This window comes from Monodelphis domestica, chromosome 3 (genome assembly GCF_027887165.1).
Source record: "Monodelphis domestica isolate mMonDom1 chromosome 3, mMonDom1.pri, whole genome shotgun sequence".
In the NCBI taxonomy this organism is placed as follows: Eukaryota; Metazoa; Chordata; class Mammalia; order Didelphimorphia; family Didelphidae; genus Monodelphis; species Monodelphis domestica.
Genome location: NC_077229.1, coordinates 39903666 through 39922702, shown reverse-complemented (window position 1 = coordinate 39922702; position 19037 = coordinate 39903666). Strand labels below are relative to the sequence as shown.

Sequence of the window (19037 nt, the reverse complement as noted above, 5' to 3'; positions counted from 1 at the left end):
AAAGACAACACGGCCATCCAATGCAGCTGAGGAAGTCTCCAGGTGTAACGACTTTTCGTGCCACTGGACCCAGGCTTCCAATGCCGAGAGAGTGGGACTGTCTCTGTGCATCGACTATTCCACTTAAATCTTCATGCACAAGTGTCTTTGTGCACACTCATCTATCATAGATGAAAACGCACAAAGACAATCATCATCCTCAGTTACCGAGAGACTACTACTAATATACACTATTTAGGATTTCTTAGCAAAGATACTGGAGATAATTTGCCATTTTCTTCCTCAGTTCATTTGACAGTGTTATGTAGTAAAAATCAACTGACCCTCACTCTGTATGGGACAACAGAATATCCTGCAACAGAATGTTCTGTGCAAAGCCCTGGCTCTATGTGCATTGTGTCACACAGCTACCTCTGACTATTTCATCTCTATCCTTTTACACCCCATGACCAGCCCAATTTCTGGGACATAGTAGGTCCTTAATAGAAGCTCATTGTTATTCTATAAATAAAGCATTTTTTACTTTAATTTCACAGCATGAAACACCATGCCTTATACTTGGGTTAAAAAAAAAAACAATTTCACAAGTACAAGATGAGGGAGATATGGCTAGATAGTAATTCCTTTGAAAAAGATCTGAGGGTTTTAGTGGGCTACAGTCTCAATAGAAATCAACAGTGTGTTATGCCAGCCAAGAAGGTTAAAAGTTGCATTAAGTATTTACTTTCTGTTATTTACCAGCTATGTGACCATCGCTGAGTGACTGGACCTCTCAGTGCATTGGTAAGTCTTTAAGACTATAAAGGACAGACAAGTTTCTAATTTTCATCAGGGAAGGGAATTTCCACAAGCAGAACTCCACCCATTTGTGTAATCACTGGTTCAGATCAGCATCATCTGTTTAGGAAAGACTTAATGAGTTAATAAAGAATATTTTTACCACTTTTAGTTCTGCATACCAAAGAGATTCCACTCCACTGAGACTTGCCCCATTGGAACTATGAGTTGGTTTATGGATGAAGAACGACCTTTTGGGAAGGTAGGTGGAGAATGGTTCTATTACTTCACTATGGAATAAGAAGTGAGACTCACATATTAATAGAATTTAAGCTTCTTGGAGAATAGGTTTTCACCTTATATTCCCAATGACAGAAGAAAAAAAAAACCAAGTAGGTGTTGCTTCCATTTCAACATGGTTTTGGATCGATATCCTTTAGAACATGTCCAACACTATGTATATTTAGGACAGATGGTACAGACACTTGAGTCTGAGATGAACAGGAAGAGGGGAAGCAGCTGAATTACTTTTGTCAAAATGTAAAGCTCTTCTTAAGGACCTCAAATTTCCCATGAAAACAAAGGGTTATCTTTTGAATACAAACTTTTTTCTGGTTCTTCCTTATAGCAAGAGAACATGGAACATCACTGGCTTTGAGGGTTTAAAAGCGAGTGAAAATAATGGAGGCATGCAGGGCAGATGTGAGCAGGCTGTAGCCTATCACCGATGGGGAACTATGAGAAGAACAGGAGGAAAAGATGTCATGGAGGAATTTTGTGATAAGAAGAGATGGTCTAGTCTCATGAAGAGAGTGAGGCATGACAGCTTTCATTATCTGGAAGGAAATGTAGGAAGCTCTCTCCCTTCCTTGTTGGTGAACTTCAGGGGAGGATGAGGACAAGTGTTGGACGGGATGAGTTGGTATCTTCCCTGTTGGAAAGAACTCACAAATTGATGAGATCACAGAGGGAGAAAGGGTGAGCTGTGTTAAACACTTAACAAATATGGTCTTATATGAGTTCAAATACATTTGAATATGATCATATCATTTCTCTGTCTAGCATAGTGTCTACACATTATAGGAACACATACATGCTTGCTTGGTGAATAATTAATGTCCCCATCTGCTTTGTAACAAATTCACTCTATGTTCTATGTTCAATACTTTGCTTGCTAGTAATTGAACTAATGAAATATGAAAGAGAGAGAGAGAGAGAGAGAGAGAGAGAGAGAGAGAGAGAGACAGAGAGAGAGAGAGAGAGAGAAAGAGAGAGAGAGAGTCAGAGGTAGAGATACACAGAGGTAGAGATATAGAAAAAGAGATAGAGTGACATAGAGAAAGGCAGAGAAAGAGTGAGACAGAAAGAGGCAGAGAGAGACAGAAAAAAAATCACAGAAAGGGAGAAACAGAGATGGTGTGACACAGAGAGATAGGAAGAGTCAAAGAGAGAGACTGAATGTGGGTAAAATATGTTATGGAGAAGTTTTAGTGATAAGACCTTTCCTGAATCAGCTATTCATGTCTCTCTACATTCTCAAATGACCTATTTATTTTGCGTATATTTTATATGGGTGGCTCAATGGATAGAGCTCCTGATCTGGAGTCAGAAAGACTCATCTTACTGAGTTCAAATCCAGCATCAGACACTTCCTAGTTGTGTGATCCTGGGCAAGTCAATTAACCCTACTGACCTCATTTTCCTCCTCTGTAAAATGAACTAGAGAAGGAAGTGGAAAACCACTCCAGTATCTTTGTCAAGAAAACCCCAAACTGGGTCACAGAGTTAGCCATGCCTGAGATGACTAAACACTACCAAATGTGTACAAGTTGTCTTTCAACTGGGTCAACTGAGAATCAACAGATTCTCAAAGGCAGGAAGTAATTCCTTTTCTGTCTTTTTATGCTAAGAGCCTACATAATTCCTAGTATACAGGAGACACTCAATGAAAGCTTGTTAATTGATTGTGAATCTTCAAGACTGAACCTAGAGTGATTATTAAGGAGGGAGACCTTTAGGAGTCCTCACTGGACACTTAGGCTTCATTTAGTGACAATCAATTAGCATCTAAATAAATGGACAAAAGATAGTAATTAATCTGGAGCTTTCTGGGACCACAGAGGTCATCTCTTTTAACTTAATCATTTTCATGATGAGAAAATTTAAACACTGAAAGGTTCTGGAACTTTCCCAAGGCCACAAAGCTATTGTTACCCAGATCTTGGCCTCTGAAATCAGTGCTCTTTCCCACCCTATCTTTCTTCAGAGAGAAAGCCACAAGTCCCATGTTACTTATTATTTTCTAGGTCTTCTTATGCCCAGCCTAGGGCTCTATCCCCTTTACTAGGCTGTAGGGTAATTCTTGGGAATATACTGGACCTTTGTCTTTCCTGAATCACCCCTTATCCTCAATATTTGTAGCCAGGAAAATCATTAAAATGAAAACCAATGGCACTTGTGGAGAAGATAGGAAGGATATTTTAACTGTCTTGACATCATAGATTTAGGCTAGAAGGAAACCTTGATGTCATCCAATCCAACCTTCTCATTTTATAGATGAGGATAGTGAGGCAAAATTTGTCCAAGGTCATCTAGCTAGTAAATGCCTATGGTAGGATTCCAATCTGTGTCTTCCTGGTTCCAAGTCTACACCCTGGAATCCTGGAATCTATACCCTGTCTACTACTTCATGTTTCTCAATTTTATTTTTTTACATGCAAGATGATTTTATTTCCAGACTTAATGAAAATCATGCCACTAGGGGGAGGGAAAATGTCTAAGGAGTGAGTGAAGCAGCCTTAGGAGAGGGTGAGGTGACCCAGGAAGAAGAGGGCATTGGGTGGAGTGGGGGGGGGGCAGGCTCCATCAGGAGGAAGTGGGAAGGCCCCCATATGCTCACTGAAGTCAGGATGGGGATGTCAGCTGGACTTGCCCACACCCTGGCTGTGCTGCTTGGACCTGTCCTGCTGGGGCACAGGTGCCCCTAGAGGAGGCCATCCCATGCCACCCCATCTGGTCTGCATTGTAAAGATTAAAATTTAGGGGGAGACTGAGGCATCTGAAATTAGTTTCTCTCTGCAAGGAGTATTATTTTTTTAGAGGCTTATTAAAGGTTAAAGATTAAAGAATATACAAGTAAGAAACATGTGCCTAGGCCAGAGGCCTAGACAAAATAACCTCACATCATGGAAGAGACCGCCTGCTCTAAAATGGAAGTCCAAAAAGAACCAAGAGAGCGAGAGAGAGCTCAAAAGCCTTTGAATCAACTTAAATACCTTCTCAATCTCTGCCCAGGTGAGATTACAAGGCATTCTGGGGAAGTGGAGCAAAGGCTCGTGGGGATTGTAGTCCTGTATTCGAGTCTATTTTTTACATACCCACGTGTGATCATTTTTGGAAAATTTAATTTTTCCCCAAAAGGATCATAAAAACATAATAAACTTAAAAGATTACAATAGTGTGAGGATAAGAGAAAAAAGAATAAAACCAATAATTGCTGAACACATTGACAAAAAGCCATTAGGGGGCAGTCCCCTTTGGCATAAAAGTATACATACAAATAAATGTTCAATCAACCACACTCAAAGGTCAATTTTGTGCAACTTGTGGTCTGGAGGCTTCTTCATGGTGGCTTCTCCAACAGTTCAGTTTCTGAATTCAGGGAAGTAGCATCTTCTTTACCTAAAATTCTTCTCAAAAGGAATTTAAACTTGCAATTTAAATAATGATTTTTTTTACATTCCCCCGTGTTGTGGGTGATTGAAAGATTCAGAATCAGTTAGGGATGCATGGCTGAGGTATGAGGTATATGAATCAATTGGCAAGAGATATTAAAAAGACATCAGAAAATCCAAAAGAAAAGAAAAATTTCTGGATGAAAATATAGACTATCAAAGTCTTATGTGTAAAAATTCCAAGTAGAAGAAAAATAAATCTATAACAGGTCCTTCAATCAGGGCCCAATCAAAATGATCTAAGTAATGATGCATTTACCCAGTCAGTGCCAGGACTACAGAAAGGTACCACACTATGAGAGGCAGAAAAGAAAGGGACCAGATTATAGAAGCCAAGGTTTCGGGGATACTCGTCTGTGAGTGTCCTCAGGGTGAGTGTGGATACAAGGAAAGCCTATGTCTTAACACATGTTAAACATAGTAACCTCGAGTCTTCACACTAGGTTCAAGACCTTTGTATTGGCCTAGAAGTGCATCAATCCATCCTAGATTGGCCTTTCTTTGGCCCTATGAAATGACTCTTGTGTGTATCTCTTGTCCTGGAATCAGACAGAATCATTAAGCAAAGTCCCATAATTTATTTAAATAATCAGTGGCATCATTTTTATAGTCACAAGCCTTTTAGGGCATGTATTAGCAAATGTATCTTAAACTTAAAAATGAAAAGGTTAAAGAAAATCTTAATACTGGTGACATGTGCTTCAAATATAAAAAGGAGAGAAAAAATAATAATAAAAAACTGAAAAAGTATATTGCACATGCAAGAAAAATATAATAATAAAAGAGCTTTAAAAAATTCAAAAATATAGCTTATAACCATTGACACTCTGTGTCAGTTAAGAAAATATAAAATGCAAGGCTTTCTCACCAAAAAAATGAGATCCATTTCCTCTTTGTATCTGGCCATGATCACTGTGAGTAGAAGGCAAATGAATTGAACAAGGTTAACAATTTTTTCATCTTTAAAAATACAGTAGTACAAATATGTAGATATCAAAATCCCCAATATTCTCAATAGCCCAATTAATTACAATAGCAAACAAACACACTTTCATATTTCACGTAAGTTGCTGTATGACATTTTTAAAGCCTATGAATTGATGGACATTTGTCACAATTTTTACAAACATAGCAATCCTTCAAACTTGGTATTTAAACATATTTTTTAAAACAAAGAAAAACTCATCTTGGGTTAAGAACATAATCAAGAAATCTATATATCATTCTGGTAGAAGTAAAATAGTGAGCTGAAGAGTATAAATAAAGGGGTGCTCCTTTTTCTTGGAGGCTTATAGGGATACAAATGCCCTGAGATTAACTGCCCAACTTCCATTCACATATTTAGAAATGCGGGAAGGTTGGGGGTTATAAAATGTATTTCACTTCAGCTAATGGGCCTTACCTCGTGGTAGAGGCAGGCAAAAATAACCAGATTGTTAAAAAAATTCCAAAAATCATATTTAAAAAACCCTTAAATCAAATCATTTGAGGTATTTAGCACATTAAATTCCAAAGGTTGTTAATACAATTATAACCAGTTCTGAAGTCCATCTATCCTCGGCAAAATAGAAAAAGGCTGTTTTTTCATATATGGGCTTATTCACAATAATATTTGTTCAACACAGTTATAGGGGAAAAACAACAGAATTTTAAAACTCAGTACATTCAAAATAAATTCAATCAACCTTCAGTTCACAGAATAATATTCAATCCAGTAATATATGAACTTAAAATCACAAAGTTATATCTTAAACAAAACAATGCAATAGAATACAGAGATTTTTTATAAACCATTGGAGTCTGAAATGCCTTAGAATATAGCCTTTAGTCTCTTCAAAGTTCCTTGGGTTTTTTTTTTTGTTTGTTTGTTTTTAATTATCCATTTAAATGTCTATTGTCCGAAGGTAGAGTAGTAAAGGCTAGGCTATGGGGTTCAAGGGATCCGTCCAGGGCCCCATAGCTGGGAAGCATTGGAGGCCAGATTTTAGCTAGAGACCTCCCGTCTCTGGGCCTGGCTTCCAGTTTGCTGGGCCACCCATTTTCCTCCCCAAAGTTAAAGTTGAATCTTTGGGCTGAGTCTGCTCCCAGACAGGCAGGTAAAATCAATGAAATTGCCTGAAGAGTCAAAAATCCTTTTAAACAGCCCATTGCTTTTTGGGTTTCTGTTTGAAAAGATCTGTTTCTTCTCTCTAGTCTTTTCTCTCTTTCCCCTCTCTGATACCCCTGTGGCCAATACCCCCATCCACGTGGAGGCTTAGCCTAAGGGAAAATGGTCTCCTTTCCCTCTCTTCTCTCCCCTCCACCCATGTGGCAAATACTGTTACCAGCTGGTCTCATTGAGTCCAGAGCGATCTGCTCCAAGGATCTGGGTGATGAGCCAACTGGGGTTGTGCTCGAGGGTCTGGGGCGCAGAAATAGGCAGGCAGCAGACCCGTGAGAGGCCAGGAGCAGGAGCAGCTGCGGGGGTGGGCAAGTCCAGGACCAGGTACCAGGTGAGGATGATCAGGGCTGCAGGCTGCAGGCAGGAAGCGTCGGGCTGAGCCAGGTGGGGTGGGCAGCAGGTCCGGAGCCTGTAGCAGCTTTGCGAGGGTAGAAAACCTTCGCCAGAAAGATATGGCTCAAAAAGTTTTTTTTCTAGGTTCTAGCTATTAAAAGTTGAACTAAAGATCAGAAAAGAATTCAGAAGATTGAGTTTTTTTTTTTCCCATTAGGTCGCCAAACTGTAAAGATTAAAATTTAGGGGCAGACTGAGGCATCTGAAATTAGTTTCTCTCTGCAAGGAGTATTATATTTTTTTAGAGGCTTATTAAAGGTTAAAGATTAAAGAATATACAAGTAAGAAACATGTGCCTAGGCCAGAGGCCTAGACAAAATAACCTCACATCACGCAAGAGACCGCCTGATCCAAAACGGAAGTCCAAAAAGAGCCAAGAGAGAGCGAGAGAGGCCTCAAAAGCCTTTGAATCAGCTTAAATACCTTCTCGATCTCAGCCCAGGTGAGATTACAAGGCATTCTGGGGAAGTGGAGCAAAGGCTCGTGGGGATTGTAGTCCTGTATTTGAGTCTATTTTTTACAGCATGGAGATGAGATATTTGTTCTTTGGCCTATCACTGTTTTCTGTGGTCTTTGAGATATCATTGATAATGGCCAGTCTTACTTGATGGTATAGTTCATTTGGATCAGGTGACTTGAATTGATTCAGGTTCTGAAAAAAACTTTAGTATGACTGTTCAGAAACCCTTAATGCAAATTTCAAGACATACTTCTCCCCCTAACATTCCCATAATGAAGCCTGTTTGATGACTGTAGATGACAGTGGTTTTAGATATGAGCAATGGATAAAGTGGGGAAGATACAGGTGTCAGAATCTTTTTAACCATGAAGGAGGAAACAACAGTGAAAATACAGTTGTGAACTCTGTCAAGGAAAGGAATATCAGCATAGAGGATTGGCTCCCCAGCAGCCAAGTAGTCCCTTAAGAGAGAACTTTTTTTTTTAATATTTTATTTGATCATTTCCAAGCATTATTCATTAAAGACATAGATCATTTTCTTCCCCCCCCCCCAACCCCCATAGCCGACGCGTAAATCCACTGGGCATTGCATGTGTTCTTGATTTGAACCCATTGCTATGTTGATAATATTTGCATTAGAGTGTTCATTTAGAGTCTCTCCTCTGTCATGTCCCCTCAACGGCTGTAGTCAGGCAGTTGCTTTTCCTCAGTGTTTCTACTCCCACAGTTTATCCTGTGCTTATGAATGATGTTTTTTCTCCTAGATCCCTGCAGATTGTTCAGGGATATTACACCGACACTTATGGAGAAGTTCATTACGTTCAATTATACCACAGTGTATTAGTCTCTGTGTACAATGTTCTCCTGGTTCTACTCCTCTCGCTCTGCATCACTTCCTGGAGGTTGTTCCAGTCTCCATGGAACTCCTCCACTTGATTATTCATTTTAGCACAATAGTATTCCATCACCAACATATACCACAATTTGCTCAGCCATTCCCCAATTGATGGGCATCCCCTCGTTTTCCAGTTTTTGGCCACCACAAAGAGGGCAGCTATGAATATTTTTGTACAAGTCCTTTTGTCCATTATCTCTTTGGGGTACAGACCCAGCAGTGCTATGGCTGGATCAAAGGGTAGACATTCTTTTGTCGCCCTTTGGGTATAGTTCCAAATTGCCCTCCAGAATGGTTGGATCAATTCACAACTCCACCAGCAATTAATTAATGTCCCTACTTTGCCACATCCCCTCCAGCATTCATTAATTTCCATAGCTGTCATGTTAGCCAATCTGCTTGGTGTGAGGTGATACCTCAGAGTTGTTTTGATTTGCATCTCTGTGATTATAAGAGATTTAGAGCACTTTTTCATGTGCTTATTAATAGTTTTGATTTCTTTATCTGAGAACTGCCTATTCATGTCCCCTGCCCATTTATCAATTGGAGAATGGCTTGATTTTTTGTATAGTTGATTTAGCTCTTTATAGATTTGAGTAATTAAACCTTTGTCAGAGGTTTCTATGAAGATTTTTTCCCAGTTTGTTGTTTCCCTTCTGATTTTAGTTACATTGGTTTTGTTTGTGCAAAAGCTTTTTAATTTGATGTAGTCAAAATTATTTATTTTACATTTTGTGATTCTTTCTATGTCTTGCTTGGTTTTAAAGTCTTTCCCCTCCCAAAGGTCTGACATGTATACTATTCTGTGTTTACCCAATTTTCTTATGGTTTTCTTCTTTATGTTTAAGTCACTCACCCATTTTGAATTTATCTTGGTGTAGGGTTTGAGGTGTTGATCTATTCCTAGTCTCTCCCACACTGTCTTCCAATTTTACCAGCAGTTTTTACTGAATAGTGGATTTTTGTCCCCAAAGCTGGGATCTTTGGGTTTATCGTATACTGTCTTGCTGAGGTAGCTTTCCCCCAGTCTATTGCACTGATCTTCTTTTCTATTTCTTAGCCAGTACCAAATTGTTTTGATGACTGCTGCTTTGTAATATAGTTGAAGGTCAGGGACTGCAAGGCCCCCGTCATATGTGTTTTTTTTTCATTATTTCCCTGGATATCCTTGATCTTTTGTTGTTCCAAATGAATTTTGTTATGGTTTTTTCTAAGTCAGTAAAGAAATATTTTGGGAGTTCAATGGGTATGGCACTAAATAGATAAATAAGTTTGGGTAGGATGGTCATTTTTATTATATTGGCTCATCCTATTAATGAGCAGTTAATGTTTTTCCAATTGTTCAAGTCTAGTTTTAGTTGTGTGGAAAGTGTTTTGTAGTTGTGTTCATATAGTTCCGGTGTTTGTCTCGGGAGATAGATTTCTAAGTATTTTATTTTGTCTAGGGTGATTTTAAATGGAATTTCTCTTTCTAATTCTAGCTGCTGAGATGTGTTGGAAATACATAGAAATGCTGATGACTTGTGTGGGTTTATTTTGTATCCTGCAACTTTGCTAAATTTGTTGATTATTTCAACTAGATTTTTGGTTGATTCTCTAGGATTCTTAAAGTAGACCATCATATCATCTGCAAAGAGTGATAGCTTGGTCTCCTCATTGCCTATTTTAATACCTTCAATTTCTTTTTCTTCTCTAATTGCTACAGCTAGTGTTTCTAGTACAATGTTAAATAATAGAGGCGATAATGGGCATCCTTGTTTCACTTCTAATCTTATTGGGAATGCTTCTAGTTTATCCCCATTGAAGATGATATTAGCTGATGGTTTTAGATATATACTGTATTATTTTTAGGAACAACCCTTCTATTCCTATGCTTTCTAGTGTTTTTAATAGGAATGGGTGTTGTATTTTATCAAAGGCTTTTTCTGCATCTATTGAGATAATCATGTGGTTCTTTTTGGTTTGCTTGTTGATGTGGTCAATTATTTGGATGGTTTTCCTAATATTGAACCAGCCCTGCATCCCTGGTATAAATCCTACTTGATCATGGTGGATGATCCTTCTGATCACTTGCTGGAGTCTTTTTGCTAGTATCCTATTGAAGATTTTTGCATCTATATTCATTAGGGAGATTGGCCTATAGTTTTCTTCCTCTGTTTTTGACCTGCCTGGTTTTGGAATCAGTACCATGTTTGTGTCATAAAAGGAGTTTGGTAGAACTCCCTCTTTGCTTATTATGTCAAATAGTTTGTATAGTATTGGGATTAACTGTTCTCTGAATGTTTGATAGAATTCACTGGTGAATCCATCAGGCCCTGGGGATTTTTTCTTAGGAAGTTCTTTGATGGCTTGTTGGATTTCATTTTCTGATATGGGATTATTAAAGAATTCTATTTCTTCTTCTGTTAGTCTAGGCAGTTTGTATTTTTGTATATATTTATCCATATCACCTAAATTGGTGTATTTATTGCCATATAATTGGGCAAAGTAATTTTTAATGATTGCCTTAATTTCCTCTTCATCGGATGTGCTGTCCCACTTTTCTTCTTTGATGCTGTTAATTTGCTTTTCTTCCTTCCTTTTTTTAACTAGATTGACCAGTACTTTGTCTATTTTGTTTGTTTTTTCAAAGTACCAGCTTCTTGTCTTATTTATTAAATCAATAGTTCTTTCATTTTCGATTTTATTAATTTCTCCCTTAATTTTTAGAATTTCTAGTTTGGTTTTCTGCTGGGGGTTTTTAATTTGATTGCTTTTGAGTTTTTTATTTGCATTTCCAATTGATTGATCTCTGCTCTCCCTAGTTTGTTAATATATGCACTCAGGGATATGAATTTACCTCTGATTACTGCTTTGGCTGTATCCCAAAAGGTTTGAAAGGATGTCTCACCATGGTCATTTTCCTAGATGAAATTATTAAATGTTTCTATGATTTATTCTCTAACTAAACAATTTTGGAGTATCATATTGTTTAATTTCCAATTAGTTTTTGATTTGGTTTTCCATGTACCATTACTGATCGTTATTTTTATTGCCTTGTGATCTGAGAAGGCTGCATTTATTATTTCTGCTTTTCTGCATTTGTGTGCTATGTTTCTGTGACCTAATGTATGATCTATTTTTGTGAATATGCCATGTGGTGCTGAGAAGAAGGTGTATTCCTTTTTGTCCCTATTTATTTTTCTCCATATGTCTATTAATTCTAATTTTTCTAAGATTTCATTCACTTCTCTTACCTCTTTCTTATTTATTTTTTTATTTGATTTATCTAAATTTGATAATGGTTGGTTTAAGTCTCCCACTAATATGGTTTTACTGTCTATTTCTTCCTTCAATTCTCCTAGTTTCTTTATTAGAAATTTGGGTGCTATATTATTTGGTGCATACATGTTGATTAATGATATTTCCTCATTGTCTAAATTCCCTTTTACCAAAATATAATTACCTTCCCTATCCCTTTTGATCAAGTCTATTTTTACTTTGGCTTTATCAGATATCATGATTACCACTCCTGCCTTCTTTCTGTCAGATGAGGCCCAGAAGGTCTTACTCCATCCTTTAATTCTGACCTTGTGGGTGTCAACCCGCCTCATGTGTGTTTCTTGAAGACAACATATAATAGGATTTTGGATTCTAATCCATTCTGCTATTCATCTACGTTTTATGGGTGAGTTCATCCCATTCACGTTCAAAGTTATGATTGTCATTTGTGGACTCCCTGGCATTTTGATATCCTTCCCTAATTCTAACTTTTTCTTCTTTGGCTCTACCTTTTAGTCCACTGATTTACTTTGAAGCATTCCTCCTTGTCCCATCCCTTGATGTTTCCCTTTTTAGTCCCTCCCTTTTTGTTCCCTCCCCTCCCCCATCTCTTTCCCTCTTCCCCTCCCCTTCCCGTGTGAATCTTTGTGTGAGAAAGATTATTCTAATTGGTCTTTCTTTACCCCCTATGTACACATTACATTTTCCCCACATGTTAGTATACATAGATTGATATAAATGTAGTAATTATAGAAGAGAGTTTGAGTAAAAGAAAAAGATAATATTTTTCTCCTTTCCCCTTTACTTCATATTTACTATTTCATGTATTCCATTCTCTTTGTTTTTTGGTACCAAACTTTCCACAGATCTCTGGTCTTTTCTTTGCAAAAAGTTGGAAATCTTCTATTTTTTTGAATGCCCATACTTTCCCTTGGAAGTATATAGTCAGTTTTGCTGGGTAGCTGATTCTTGGTTGAAGACCCAGCTCTCTTGCCTTTCTGAAGATCATTTTCCATGCCTTGCGATCATTCAGAGTAGAACTTGCAAGGTCTTGTGTGACCCTGATTGGCATTCCTTTATATCTAAATTGTCTTTTTCTGGCTTCTTGTGTGATTTTTTTCTTTTGTTTGAGAGCTTTGGAATTTGGCAATTACATTCCTCGGAGTTGTCTTTTGGGGGTTAATGTAGAGGGTGTTCTGTGAGCTCTGTCAGTGGCTGTATTACCCCCTTGTTCTAGAATCTCTGGGCAATTTTCTTTGATTATATCTTGTATTACGATGTCGAGTTTGGTGTTTATTTCTGGCCTTTCTGGAAGTCCAATTATTCTTAAATTGTCTCTTCTCCCTCTATTTTCCAAATCTGTCACCTTGTCAGTTAGATATTATATGTTCTCTTCTAATTTCTTGGTCTTTTGGCTTTTCTTTATTAATTCTTGCTTTAAAGCCTGGTTTTCCTTTTCAGTTTGGTCACACCAGTTTTGTAGATGCATGAATTTCTTTTGCATTATTTCCCACTTCTCCTCCCGGAAGGCTTCCATCTTTTTGCTCATTTCAGATTCAAATTCTTCATGTGTTTGTGGAGAGTTTCCATTTCCTTTGGAAGGTTTCAGAGCATTTGCTTGTGTTTCGTCTTCGATCTCCTCTGTATTTTATATTTTTGCTCCATAGAATGTGTCCAAAGTCGCCCCTTTCTTCTTATTTTTCTTGGTATTTTGGGGCTTTTGTGCTTCTGTAGAGTTTGCCATCTCTGAATGGGGAGGATTAGCTTTTCTTATCTCTGTCTGGTGTTCAGAGGTTTTAGTCCTGGGCAGATTGTCCTTTTTATGAGCTTTCCCTGGGTTGAACTGAGTATGCCTTAAGGCAGTGACTTTCACTGGGACTGGCATGGAAGGATCCAGACAGGGGGTTACACTCTCCCACATCTCTCTCTGTTTCCTTGCTGTCTGGATGCCCCCTCCACTGGCTCAGGTTGCTTTCCGGAAGTTGCCTTTAGAATAGCCGGCTGTGAGGCTGTCTTGTGGGCCCTGAAGATTACTGTTGTTTCAGACGACCCTGCTCTCTGATGGGGGAGGGGCCGCGGCTTCCCGGAGCTCCGAGGGCAGTGACTTTCACTGGGACTCGGATGGAAGGATCTGGCCAAGTGGTTACAATCTCCCCTGTCTCTCTCTGTTTCCCTGCTATCTGGGGGCCCCCGAGACTGGGTTGGGTTGTTTTCAGGAAGAGGCCTTCAGAATAGCTGGTGTGAGGCTTTGAGGTTGCCTCTGCTGCCTTGGACTTGGCGCTCTGGTTTGGGGGGATGGGTCCTAGGACCTTTCTTCTGACTTCCCCTTAGGTCCAAGTGATTTTGGGTTCTGGCTTTGGGGGGGGCTGTACCTTTTGATCCAGGTCCAGGTGCAGGAGGAGGATTCCCAGGGTCTATGCTGTTGATCGTTTTGAATTTCAGTGCCCTAGGAGCATATAGTTTGAGATCAGTAGGGAAGGGTTTCTGGAGATCTGAACTTTAGCTTTGTCTAAGCCGCCATCTTGACCGGAACGAGCGAACATTGTTTTACAACTTGAAATAAGCCCATCAAAGAATTCTTCAAGAAGAAAACAAAACTGTGCCACTGATATGCCTCAGATCTGAGAAATCAGCATCAAGAAGGAAAGTGACTCGTGCATCACCACCACAGGTACTAGACTGGCACGGAGCAACTCCTACACCTGCCATGCTCCGTGGGGAGGGGGAGAGGGGGGAGGGGGGAAGAAGGAACATTCCTGTTCTACAAAGGCACAAAGTTCTTAGTATACTGAGAAAAAGTTTGGTAGGATCTGCAGTGGCCTGCTGTGATATCTAAATCACTTTAAAAGTCTGATATATATTAATTTAAGGTCGCCAAGGAATTCAGCTATGTAATTCCTAAATGAAAACTCAAGTCAGCAGTCAACCTTTTGGAGTTTTTAATTACAAACAGGAGGAAGAAAGGTATGAGAGAGAGAGAGAGAGAGAGAGAGAGAGAGAGAGAGAGAGAGAGAGAGAGAGAGAGAGAACATGGGAGAAAAGAGAATAGGACTTAAATACCCCCTATCCATAGGCTGGGCCAAAGGTCCAAGCCCTTAGATAGCTGAGGCAAAGAAAAGAGATCAGTCCCTATCACTCATGTGACCAAAATGGAGAAACAGTCTCAGGGGCCGCCACCTCCAGACTCCTTCAGAGCAAAACCTCTCAGAGCAAAACCTCCTCAGAAACTCTCCTCCCTCTGGCCTCAGACCCAGCTATCTTTAAGGAAACCATCCAAGTTCCCTCCCTTCAGTTCTCACATCTACCAATCACTGTCGATGTCTCCCCTGTGCCAATGGTAGCTCTAGTTTAACCCAGGACTGCCCAGAGGTCTGTGGCTTTGCACATGTCTGTTGAAGGTCATATTCTCAAATAATTAAATCTTGATCTTTGCTGCAGCCCTTCCTAAATCCTGTTACTCTATGTAGGGTGGAGATTGTATTTTCCAAGACCTGGTTCTGTCATTCCAAGTATCTCTATTGTATCAATTCTAAAATCAATCATGACTCAAAGAACTTCCTGTTCTATGCTTAAGCATAGGTCAAAACCCTTTCCATTGTTTAGCAAAAGGTTTCTGTCCTAAAGTAGTCTTAAGTAGGGAGGAGAAGGATCCTCCCATGCTAAGGGGTTTCACATTCCAATAGAGTTCTTACTATCAGTAGGAAATTTTTTCCAGTATGAAATTTCCCAATGGGGAAATTTCCAAAATTCATAAGTCTAAGAAATTTTAAATTTTACACCTGCAGAGAAGAGAGAGAGTAAAAGACTTGAGCTCTGTCTACCACAAGGAGAGTGTCTCTAGTGGGACTGTTGGGAGCCTTTCTTTGAGGCAGTGGCTGCAGGACACTGTCGGGTTGTGCTTTCCCAGGAGAACGTATTTTAAACAAGCAAAATCTCTCTTTTCTAATAAGAAAAAAACAATACACCTTTCTGAACTAATGCTTGAAAAATGTCCTTTCCCTGCTGGATCAGATCTAGAGCAGCAATGGCATTTGACTAAGTAGCACGCTGGTCCTGTGAGCCCTCATTCAACCTTCTTTGATACCTTTGACCCGTCTTTGGTGTCCACTGAAGATGAGGAAGATCGGCTTCAGGAGAGAAGGCCTCTGAGTATCAAAGAAGGTGTGGATCCACCTCCCAATGCACAAATACATCCATTTGAGGCCACTGCACAGGTTAATCCCTTATATAAACTGGGACCAAAGTTAGCCCCGGCAATGACTGACATGACTGGAGATGGAGCTGCCACCCCTGCGATTCTGAAGAGGATGCCACCACCCTCTGTCTGCAGGCGGGGAGGCAGAAGCAGTGCTAGGGCTCTGGGGACAGCCACGATCACGCCCACACGAACTGCCAGGGGGCGTGGAAAGTTCACAGGCAGATCGACTACATTCACTGTCTGGTGCCTGATCTGCTCCAGATCATGGGGAATCCCTGTTACTGGGGTGTGATGGACTGATATGAAGCAGAGGCCCTTTTCCAAGGGAAGCCTGAAGGCACTTTCTTGCTCAGGGACTCTGCACAAGAGGACAACCTCTTCTCTGTGAGCTTCCACCATATAACCAATCCCTGCAAGCGGGCATCGAGCAGTGAAACCACAATTTTCGCTTCGATGCCCCTGATCCCTGGGTGTTTCACTCCTCCACTGTCACAGGGCCTCTAGAACATCCTGAAGATCCGAGTTCTTGTGTGGGTTTTGAACCATTGCTTACTGTGTCACTAAATAGGACTTTTCCTTTCAGTCTTCAGTATATCTGCCGGGCAGTCATCTGTAGGTGCACTACATATAATGGAATCCATGGTCTCCCTTTACCGCCAATGTTACAAGACTTTGTAAAAGAATATCACAAAACAAAAAGTGAGGGTGCCCCGCTGGTTAGAGTGAGAACCAATAAAGGCAAAGTAAACTCCATTCAGTGCCCCCCTTTTATTAGGCTTTTATTAGATTTGCTTTTCTGCGCATCAAATGTATACCAATAGCAAGCACGTGTACCAGTATTAGATTGTTTTGCAATATGGTACTTAATCTTAGTTTTAGTGTCTTGTCAGATGCTCTCTGCTGTTACTTCTACAAACAACTGTGGTGCCTACTGAAATAATTAGTAGAGGACAAAGCTGCACATGTTCAATAGGGCCAACCCATACACAAAACACATTTGCTGATTTTTCTAAATGTTTGGTTTTTAATAGTTGTAGTAATGGGATGAAGCAATTTGGGGGCATTTGCTATGATATTCTATTTCCTACTGAAGAACAAATGGTTACTATTGGGTGAGCATTTCAACAGTGTGACTAATATTTGAAATGAGTATTTTTTCTAAGAATTTTTTCTATAATCTTACAAAAGTGGGAATGTTTGTAGTTCCCTTAAATCAAGGTTCTGAAGTCCAAGAAGTCAGAGGCTTACCTTGCCTGCTGCCTTTAGAAATGACAAATTCTGGCCACAACGGCACTGTGCAGTCCACTTTTCAGTGTTGCTATCGTTTGTAATCTCTCTTTCTCCTTCACAAAGAATCCCAAGCCCACTTTTTCTAAAGAATAGTTCTTAAAACTTTAGATTCATGTATAATCATTAGTGGAATTTTATTTGAAGACCATAAGTATGAGAGAGAACAGTTTTGATGAGTGCTTTACCTTGAACAGGCATTTGGAATAGCTGCTGACCACTTAGTGTGGCATGTGCATTTTTAAATGCTGACGTGCAATCTAAACTTTGATGCACAAAAACTGGATCACTTCTCATGCCCAAAATCAGTTTCTAAATTTGGAAAAATGAGAATCAAAGTGTATGGAAGCAGCCCAGACATGTTAGTTGATAACTACAGTGGTTGAAAGTTGGGCTGCATTTAATGGTTTGGAATGGCAGTATTTATCTCTTGATGTAAAATATGAGTCATTGGTTATAATTTAGAGTGTTCCAATCTAGTTAATTTTTAGTGGAAACCTGAAAGCTAAATTACAGATGTAAAAGGTACTGTAGAACCATCATATCTGTAAAGAACTACATTAATTAGCACCTTTTTGTCACTTAGAATAGTATGCGATACTACTTGAGTGAGCTATTTGGGAAGTAATTTCGAGTTCTAGTGTTCATTTCTTAGTATTGGACTGAATGAACAGGTCTGTCCTAGACATTTTGCACTGAGATAGTTGACTCTCCACGCTTGTGTCTTTGTTGATGTACTCTGTACCAATGGTGAGTGCTCCCTAGTTTCTTTGCCTGCTGATACAAAATGTTATTTTACATAACATTTATGTATCTGGCAATCGCTAAGGCTACAAATACAAGACAAGTTATATTTGTATGCAACACTAACCCTTTTATTGTTGATGTAGGTTTCTGCTTGCTGTGCCTTGTTATGGCTCCTTTTCTGTGCTAATAAAGTATGTTTGATGTTGTTCTCCTTGTATATCTGCTGTTTTATACATTTGCAAAAATTTATCTTGTAGTAAATTGAATTGTTTGGGGTTTTTAATAAGATTTCCCCGGTAACTAGTATAGCTAATACAGAAATACTGTTTGGCTTATCAGAGGAAAGTAACTCTGACTTTAACGTCACCCATCTTTTTCAACCAATCATGATTTCATTGAATGATGTCTGTTGTTACTGCAAAGTAGAGACTATGCAGTTGAGTTTTTGCAAGATAAAGGATTAACAGAAAATTTTGGCTAATAAACTACTATTAATTCCTCTGCTGATTACAGGTAAAAGGCTGAAACCATTAATGTTCTATCTTTCTTTGGAAAGTGATTATCAATATTTCCACACTGCTTCAGAAGCATTGGTAAACTGAGGTTTTGTTATGAACAAGTGATAATAAAGCAACATTGTTTATTGGTTTGGGGACCATTTTAATTGATACAAAATGCTCCAAATGTAGAACTTTTACCAAAGACTTGTCCATTTTAAAGCAAAATGGGGAATGAAGGGACTTTTGTAATATCTCCTGCATCTAATGTTGGTCCCTAAGTAATATATGCCAAAGTGTTTGAGAACTTCATCCAAACCTACTTTAAAAGCATTATGTGCAATTAATTTGTTATAGCATAATTCTATCACCTAACTGTTAGGTCCATTTTCTTGAGCTCGTGATGTACCTGTAAAATAAATAAAACCTCTTTTGTAAGTCCATAATAATAATTGGAAGGACTATATGCAAGTAAGATTGTATTATAAAGGGGTAACTTAAGACTCCAATAAATCAATGTATGTTTTTATATGCTTGTAGCAAACTGATGTTCTGGTTATGTTGTTTTGTAGTGGCTCTCAATGGTTTTATGTGTTAAAAGAATTTTATACGTTAAATGGAAATTGT

The 19037-nt window shown here is 39.0% G+C and overlaps 1 pseudogene; it reads left to right on the top strand.

Moving 5' to 3' along the window:
* LOC100028197 (suppressor of cytokine signaling 5-like) overlaps positions 1 to 16626 on the top strand; it is a 31136-nt pseudogene extending 14510 nt beyond the window's left edge.
* The last annotated feature ends 2411 nt before the right edge of the window (positions 16627 to 19037 follow it).